At 30.1% G+C, this 9,334-nt stretch overlaps 1 long non-coding RNA gene across 1 annotated transcript; it reads right to left on the bottom strand.

Annotated features, from left to right (window-relative positions):
* Positions 1-464: 464 nt before the first annotated feature.
* On the bottom strand, positions 465-8,707 carry LOC139524096 (uncharacterized). The gene is made up of 2 exons (XR_011664735.1): positions 8,613-8,707; positions 465-2,890 (listed from the first exon to the last, which is right to left on the bottom strand). It is a non-coding gene; the product is annotated as an uncharacterized lncRNA (long non-coding RNA).
* Between the last annotated feature and the right edge of the window lie 627 nt (positions 8,708-9,334).

Raw genomic sequence — 9,334 nt, 5'->3', positions numbered from 1 at the left:
TATATTTATCTGTTCAAACCACCAACATACTGACTTGTCTGAAAGGTTACTGAAAAGTACTGAATTGACTATAATCGAATTGTTTGAACACTGCTGAATTTTCCGCAGTAGATAAGTCTAAAAACTGGCTGAAAGATTAAACATAACTCAATAATTTATCGTTCTGACTTTTCATATGATGTGCAAAATGAATGTTATAAACTATAATCCATTTACCAGTGTTTTGCGTTATAGAACAATTAATCTTTTTGCATAACCTTATAGCCGTTCTGTTTAAAATTCATTTTAATTTTGAAGCAGCAATTAATTCAATGTGGAGCTAGAATTATTGCTTGTATTTTTTTCAAATAGAAGATCTCTCTTCAAAGACAGCAATACTGCGTGTTCAACTTTTAGTTCAAGAGTCTAATAGCCGTAATGGTTGAAAACATATTTTCCAAAGAATAAAGTTCGCTAATGAATTAGATAAACAACTCACTTTATTTGCACGATGGTGGACATATATTCAAAGCATACAGTTGTAAGATTAATACACTAGTATTGTAGATTCAAAACTCGATATGATTATAAAGAATGTGACGAGATAGACAATAATGCATAATGCAAATAATAAAAGATATTCTATACAAAAAAATATACAAGACTCACATGAATCAAAATATAGTTTTTCTTTATGTCGTTTATACACAATACTAAATACACACATTTACTTTTTTTCTTCAAACAAATTCAAATTCATTGTATCTTTGGTAGTCATAATGATATGTTTACTGGTCATGATGAATACTCAAACTTTCCTTTACTTTTGCCCAAAACACGACATTTCCTTGCTCATCGTTCGGATATTCAATATACGACTTGCGGTCAATCAATTCGAGCATGACTAGTGGTAGTTCTTGTGGTTTAACTTGTTCATAGAAAATAAGAAATAACATCTGTTCACCATTTCTGCCATGAATACTTTCCATCCTTGCCATATTGAATTCAAAATTACAATAATAGGACTCCAGAAATGCTTTCGATATCAAACAGATTGTTTTTCCGCTTTGATGAATAGCATTTGTAATATTAGTTGTAATTTCTTCTCCGGGTAAAAAATCACGACAATGAATGCATAACTTAATATTTTCTTCGGCTTCTAGATTCGGAATACATTCTTTTAAAATAAAGTCGCGATCTTTTTCTGCAAAGGAAATAAAAGCATTGTACTCGTAATGACTCTCCTGTCTTGATGGAAGATGTCGCCAATATTTCTTCTTTGTAATGTGATATGCATAACGAATTTTCCATCTGTATCTATACGCTAATCCGCCTGAAAGCACCACTAAACTGACAGCAACAGCCACAGATACAAGAGCTATTACGGCGGTATATGATGCACAATTTTTTTTTAATTGTAACACTGTATGTCGAAGTGATTTGAGAACAATTTCAGTATTGTTATCAAAAATACATTTATATTCACGAATACTGTAAAAGTGATTTTGATTATCAAGCATCCATTCGAGGAAAGGCAATGAAAAACAACTGCAGCGAAGAGGGTTGTCTTTTAAGCTTATTTTGAGACTTGATGTTTCGAACATCGATGATAATGCAGTCATAGTTGTTTCGTTGAATGCACGAAAAAAGTTACCAGAAAGATCTAAAAATTGTAAATTCTTTGATTCTGCCAAGTCAAACGTTATTTCAGATATAATATTATAACTGAGATTAACCTCAACTAGTAAAGGTTGATGGTGAAATATGTTAAATTTTAAAGAGCCAATAAAATTAGATGCCAAGTTGATTTGTTTCAAGCAGCTTGTTTTAGATGAAAAATATCTATTATGTCGAAGAAATGGTCCCAGCGTATTATTTTGTAAAAACAAGCTAAAAAGATTTGTCAAATTTTGCTGAAAAGTTGTAAAACGGTTGGAGGAAAAATCTAAAACTCTAAGTGAGCCTGGAAAAGATGTGGTGTCTTGAAATCCAGAGAATAAGTTGTTGCTTAAATATAGTTCCTCAATAACTGTTCGACTCAACATTTTAAAAAGAACATACGGAAATTCAAATGGTGTCCTATTACAATTTGTCAGTTTTATAATTTTTATGCCAGTAGTTATCATATCAGACATGAATCTTTTCTTGTCATTCATTCCTGTGAGGGAATAAGAGAAATCAATAAATCTTAATTGTTTTCTATGGGATAGTGTTTTGTAGTGATAATTCACGATGTTACAGCGCGTTGCATGAATATATTTTAAATAAGGCAAATTTTCAAATGTATGATTATCCATACCCCACAGCAAACAAATCCCAAAAGTTATCTGTTTGAGATGTCGTAATTGTGAATACTCGTTTCCAAAAACAATTTCATTTACCGTTTTTCTGACATCAATCTCAAGTGATTCTAGTTCTCGAAGATCTTTCATAACAATATCCTCAATATTTGGCTTAAAATCGTTTAAATTATCTTTAATGTTGAGATAAGTTAAAGACAACAGCGGTTTGAATATGCCTTCAGGTATAGATAAAAGACTGTAATTCAAATGATTACTGTTCAAATATAGTCTTCTCAATTTGTGAAGGCCGTCGAAAGATGAACGGTCACATTGCGTTATTATATTATCAGATAAATCAAGCTCAACAAGTTCGTGAGAATATTTGAATGCTCCGGAATCTATTTGCTTGATACGGTTATATCCTAAATTAAGAAAAGCTGTATCCGCTGGAAATGTTTCTATTGTTGACATATTCCTGTTGGTGCAATCAATATGAAGTAACTTTTCCTTTCTCCAATATTTGCATTGATTGTTTTTCTGAAGATTATATTCCTCACAGTTTCCTTGCATGACTAAAGAAATTAGTGATATTAAGAATATGTATGCCATCGTCTTCAATATATAGTACTCTGTAAATATTAAATAATGAAATTTATAAGATAAGCTGCTGTGTACTATATTTTTATCAAATTGATAATGTTATATTTAGTAGTAGCAAGTAATCTACTTCTTATTTTGATAGGTAAATGTTGCTATCATATCAATCAGACTATATCTCTGAAATATAAATGATTATAATTTTTTCCCACCTAAGCAACAATATCAACTTCACCTGCATAAGTGATAAACATTTCATAACTCATTAGGTATACAGGAGTAAAATAACAATAATACCGAACACCAAGGGAAAATAAAAATCGGAAAGTGCCTTATAAAATGGCAAAATCAAAAACTCAAAAACATCAAACGAATTAAAAACAACTGTCATATCCCTGACTTGTTTTGGGCATTTCATCAAGTTATGTAGAAATGGTTGATTAAAGCCGTTTTACTATATTAAGTGGTCATTCTCTGCGTGACGAGGTAAAGTCGAAACTTTCTTTTCGTATTGTCACATGAAAATTCATGTTAGCATCATTACCAAACTATTTACGGTTTACTCCCAAATACATTTTTTCTAAATATTTGGGTTTTCCTGGAAGACGAGTATCCTTTCTTTTTCATTTCTTGAAACAAATATTTTTATATATTCAAATATCAATGCATTTATGTAAATATCAATATTCTTCGTTTATTTCAAAATTATTTAAATTTCTATCATATTCCTTTAATCGGTAATGGAGGTTTCTGAACTAATTATGAATATAAATTGAAACTAAAAACAAAACAAAAATATTTAAAACGTTTTTGATCACGAATAATTAAAAATCTATTTAATGGAACTTAACTTTATTCTGCACCAAGAGTGTATTTCGAAATCTCAGAATCTGAAGGACCACGAGTGCTTTGATTATTCGTACCCAACATTGAAAACCAACGTCACTTCATTGGTTGAATTTTATTGGGGTGTTGTAAGCAAATCAAAGCGTTTTGTTATACCCTTTTGAAAATATTACCGATTATGCGTTTGATTTCTGAAACGTCAAATAGGCAACAATTATGACTTACCTTCTTTGAGTTATACTGGACTTACCAAATAGTTGTAACCGAGTATTTTAACTTTCGTAATGATGCATAAGGTTTTATTTTATTAGACCCTTCATATCGTCAAATTATGAATATGCTGTATAACTTGTTCAATAAGAATTATTTATATACTAGAACTTCATGTTGTACGACTCTATAGATGGTACGAAAAAAACATATAGGTCAATGTTCAATGTCATCGATACAAATTTAAATTTTGACTCTTGAATGCAGGAAATACATGATCATATAGTAATCTATAAATATTTAAAATTTCAGTGCAATCTGTTAAATGGCAAAATATATGCGAAAACTGAATACAGACAAGATTGGAATTTATATAGAATCAATATAGACGATCATAAATAAGTAACACGAATGAGCGATATTATGGAGGGAATGTTAACTATTGAGGAATGTATAGATTTATTATGTAAGATGAAATTGAACAAAGCACCTGGAATTGGTGGTTTAAGCGTAGAATTTTATATAACTTTTTAGGAAGTATTAAAAGTATTTATTGTATCCACATTTAACTTTCATATAAAAAAGGGCAGCTTACTACTTCTCAGAAATTAGGAGTTATCTCTCTTATCCATAAAAAATAATCTTCTGTGTTAAGATAACGATAGGTCAATAACATTATTAAATATTGATACCAAAATTAATAGCATATTCATAATCTCAGAGCATTACAAATGTTTTACCAAAACTTAGCGATGAAGATCAAAACGGAGTTGTCAAAAATAGATAAGTAGGTTATAAGTTATAACTTATAACATTACAAAAAAATCAAGAATATGATTGGTTATGCAGAAAAATTCACTACAGAAGGAGCATTAACATGATTAGATTTTTCAAAAGCTTTCGGCTCTTTAGAATCGGAATTTATGTTCTTAGCTTTCCAACAGGGGCGAATACCAGAGGGACAGTCTAACTCAAAGATCGAAAATAAACTGACAACGCCATGGCTAAAAATGCCAACGACAAACAGACAAATAATAAAACACAATACACAACATAGAAAACTAAGGACTAAGCAACACGAACCCACCAAAAACTGGTGTTGATCTCAGGTCAGCGGAAGGATAAGCAGATCCTGCTCCATATGTGGCACCCGTCGTTTTGCTCATGTTGTTACAAATCAGGTAAATATTCCATTCTCCATATTCGTGAAAGGTAAGGGTTGTAGTTACGGCATAAAGAACATATCATATATCATCTGTGAAACGGTTATTCCATAACGGTCAACCAATAAGTAAAAGTTTCGAAGCGGTCATTTCCACTTCACTGTTTGGAACTCTTGGTTTAATAGCTTGCTTGTGAGACGCAAACCTCTATCAAGGTAATCATGATAGAACAAACAATCCCAGGAATATCGTATCAATAAGTTGATATATACTCCGTACGCAGGAGCTGCTGGAATGTTGCTACATTGAAATTGAAAGTTCACAATCGGAAAGCTGAAATCATCTCTTTTTTCGTAAAGATTTTGTTTTTAACCTACCCTCATTGTCAATTTCTAGATGTAAGTCAAGATATGAGACCGACTTAACTGTATTTGTTGTATCCTTTGTCTCTAGTTTATGGGATAGATGCGTTCAACATAGTCAACAAATTCTAAATTATTTAGTAAGAGAACATCATCTTTATAGCGGAAAGTAAACTTAAAGGATATTGCTTACTTCTTATCTTTCTTCCTAAGAAGTTCCTGTATGAAGTCAGCCTGATAACAGTGAATTAAAAAGTCGGCAAGAAGAGGGTCAAAATTTGTTCCCATTGGAATGCCGACAGTCATTGAAAAACACGTCATCCAAACGCAACAAATAAGTTGTCAATCAAGAAATCAATACCAACTCTTTTAATTTGTCTTTTAGGTTAGAATTGGGAATACTTGTGTAAAGTGTAGAAAGTCAAATGTGTTAATACTATTGCAAGATAAAAGGGTCTACGATCGAATGTACTCTAAAATATCTTTGGATTTTTTTGTTATTCACATCTTAATCACACCACCTCTAGAATAGGCAGTTTCACAATAATTTTGAAGCCCGGCTTTGATTGCTGATTAAATTGATGTTAATAATTTAGAAAGAGATTTTGTGGAGCACTTGGAAGACCCAGCTATGTAACGGTTTATTTCTTCCTCTGTGATATTTTATCCTGGGGATAATTTGTCCCCAATTTTTTTTTACAGACATGGTATTTCACAGGTTGATTTTGTCCGGAGGAGTGAAAATCTATCTGTGTTATGCGGATAATATGTACCAGTATATAATTTCCGAAACATATCTCACAGAACCTTGTGAAATAGAGTCCCATTAACTACTATGTAAACTACTCGCAATCAATATATACCTGACTATAATTTTAAAATGTTTCACAAAGGTAGAACAAATTTGCATTATTTATCAAAGGGAGGTAATTATGAGCAATTTATTTTCTAAAGACATTCATGTAATATATTCCTGAATCTGTTTCATAGTGAAATTATTCCTTGAATCTTATTTTTTATATAGTCATTTATGTAAAAAGATGACTTACAATATGATTTAATAAGACAATTCACAGATAAAAACTATCCAGCTGTTTAAATTGCTTTTGTTCTATCTGATTTCCATATAATCAACAACTATATCCTTGTCCTAAGCCAAAACTATTTATGTAGTTAAAAATATCATCATAATCAAATTCTGCCATTACTGTGAACAGTTAAGTTATGCAACTATATTTCTACCTTTACTTTTTAATTTGTATTTGTACTGAGATCTGAAAACAAATCACTCTTACATGTATTTCGCTTACCTTTTTTTATCATGATATTATTTCACAATTAGATCTTTGAAATAACTTCTTGTTTTCTTTCTTATGTTTCATGATAATTTTCTTTTTGAAAGAATGATATTTACTTGAATATTTCAGGAAACTTTTTCAATGATACATGTAATTTGTGAAATTATTTCCCATTATAATACATTTTTTTTAACAATTTAGCTTCAATTCAAATACACTATCATTATTTCATAGTATTTGTAAAGAATAAGTTTTTTCTAATAACTATTCAATATAAAGTAAACTACCCAGATAGAATTTCACCTGGATATAATTTTGCTTTACAGCTACATACAGTTGTTTGTAAGGACACGTATGAAGTATATAGAAGAGGGGCGAAAGATACCAGAGGAACAGTCAATCTAATAAATTGAAAAGAAATTGACAACACCATGGCTAAAATGAAAAAGACAAACAGACAAATAATAGAGCACAAGAAAGAACATAGAAGACAATAACATATAGGAATCGGAATCAAAATAGATGGTAAAACGCATTCTTTGAAAATCCGTCCACTGGCAGATGACACCACACATTTTAGACAATAAAAAATATATATTGAAAAATGATTGAAATTTTTGGTACATTACCAAGGATCGAAAGAATAATTACTGGAGATTATTCAACTATTTTATTTTAATAAGTTTGAAAAGAGTTCCTTATCTTTCACATGAATATGAAAAAAAGTATGTATAGAATAACTAATCGAAGAAATCCAATAGAGAAAAATATTCAACGAGTGACCGAACAACACATTAATTCACGGATGCGCGTAGCGCATGAGTTAATTATCAGTGTTGTTCGGTCACGAGTTGAATATTTGTTGATATTTGAATTCTTTAATTAGTTATTCTTTTTATTACCTTGGCAAATGGCTTTTTTTTATTAAAGAAATTAATGTAAGGACCTATATCTTCACATTTTGTTTTGATACGCCGTTATCAACGTCTTGACAACTCCTATTGTTGTATGATGTCAGAAAGTGAAATAATCACGTGTATTTCAAATGTGAAATTATCGGTTTTTATTTAACTGGGAAGTCAATGTAATTCATTGCAACCAATGTAATAAAATGTTTTAATTCAGAAGGAACTACCTGTTGGTTTTAACAAATGGAAGACGATGCTTAACCTTGATTACATTAAGGGTCTTTCTTTTAAGATGTTAAAGTTTGTTCATTATCATTTAAAATATAACAAAACTACATAGTGTTCCGTTTGAAATTGCTTCACTTTATTTTACATTGTAAAGTTTTATTGAAAAGGTGGAAGATCTAAAATATTTTAAACTGCATTATTGCGTCACCAAAGATGATTGATATGGTCACGTTTCTAAAACGCCACTTTCTTTTGATGATTTATGGGAAAACTGATTATGAATAATAATATTCTAACATTAAAACATTTAGTTTGGGGTTATAAAAAAAGTAATTAATTATTCAATTACAAATATAATGGCTTGAATATACAAGGCAAATTTTATTTCTAAACAGAAAACAAAATCTTTATAAAACAATTATGTATATTGTGTATCTAACTCAAAATGCATGTACAGCTATAAAATGCAGGCAACTAGTTGACATACATTTGTACTAAGAATATAAATGTGTACTTGATAAATGTATAATCTTACAAAAAAGAAAAGGAAATGGTAAATAAACATAAAAGTCTAGATACGGAACTGATTTAGAGAAATTATTTTTCCTATCAACGATAAGCGTGGATGGATAACGGTATTCATTATCCTTAGTTTTTTATCATCAAAAAAGAAGATCATATGAACATACTTATGTATTTAAGAATCGAAATTACAAATTAATTTTTTGTTCAGACATACCTGTTAATAGCTTATAATCATAAATATTTTAAATCACAGTCAGACTATTAAAACTGGTTTTTCCAAAACAGGAAGAGATATTATGCAATACTAATAAATTGATAACGGGAAGTTTGAACTTTTCCGGAAACTTTTTTTACCAAACAAGCTAGATAATACATGTACATATCGACAAAAAAAACCCAACTCATAAATAGTTGTTTATTCACGATTAAAAATCTAATATACTGATTTAGTCTAGATCTATTGTAATGTAATATTGATTACCAGGGAGTTTTCCTCGAATTATTGTAAAAAAGAAAGAGACCCTTCACTTGAAGGTTGGACTACTGACGTAAATTGTGAACAGCTTTTTATATTTTGTTGAATAAAAAAGACATAATCAAAATACTGAAGTACTGAACATCGGATGACCGCAGGTTCTTGTGGATGGTCAAAAGCACATGTCACAGAAACATATCACCTTTCTATACCTAAAACTGAGGTTAATTTACAGAGATATTTTTTCTGATACAAGTTCGTGCTTGGATGATGGATAAATGACAGGAAATTCAACCTCACCGTAATAACTATTAGTTTTATACTGTCGTGATACAAATCAGTATACCTTGGACTATTATACAATAGTCTCAGAGAATAAATTGGTTTTGGTGTTATATATCATATTAATATAACGGTTGCATGTATATATAATGTTCATCTATTGATATCTTATCATTATA

The sequence above is a fragment of the Mytilus edulis genome, chromosome 5 (genome assembly GCF_963676685.1).
Source record: "Mytilus edulis chromosome 5, xbMytEdul2.2, whole genome shotgun sequence".
NCBI classification, from domain to species: Eukaryota; Metazoa; Mollusca; class Bivalvia; order Mytilida; family Mytilidae; genus Mytilus; species Mytilus edulis.
The sequence above is the reverse complement of the archived record's forward strand: the minus strand, read 5'-3'. Positions and strand labels throughout refer to the sequence as shown.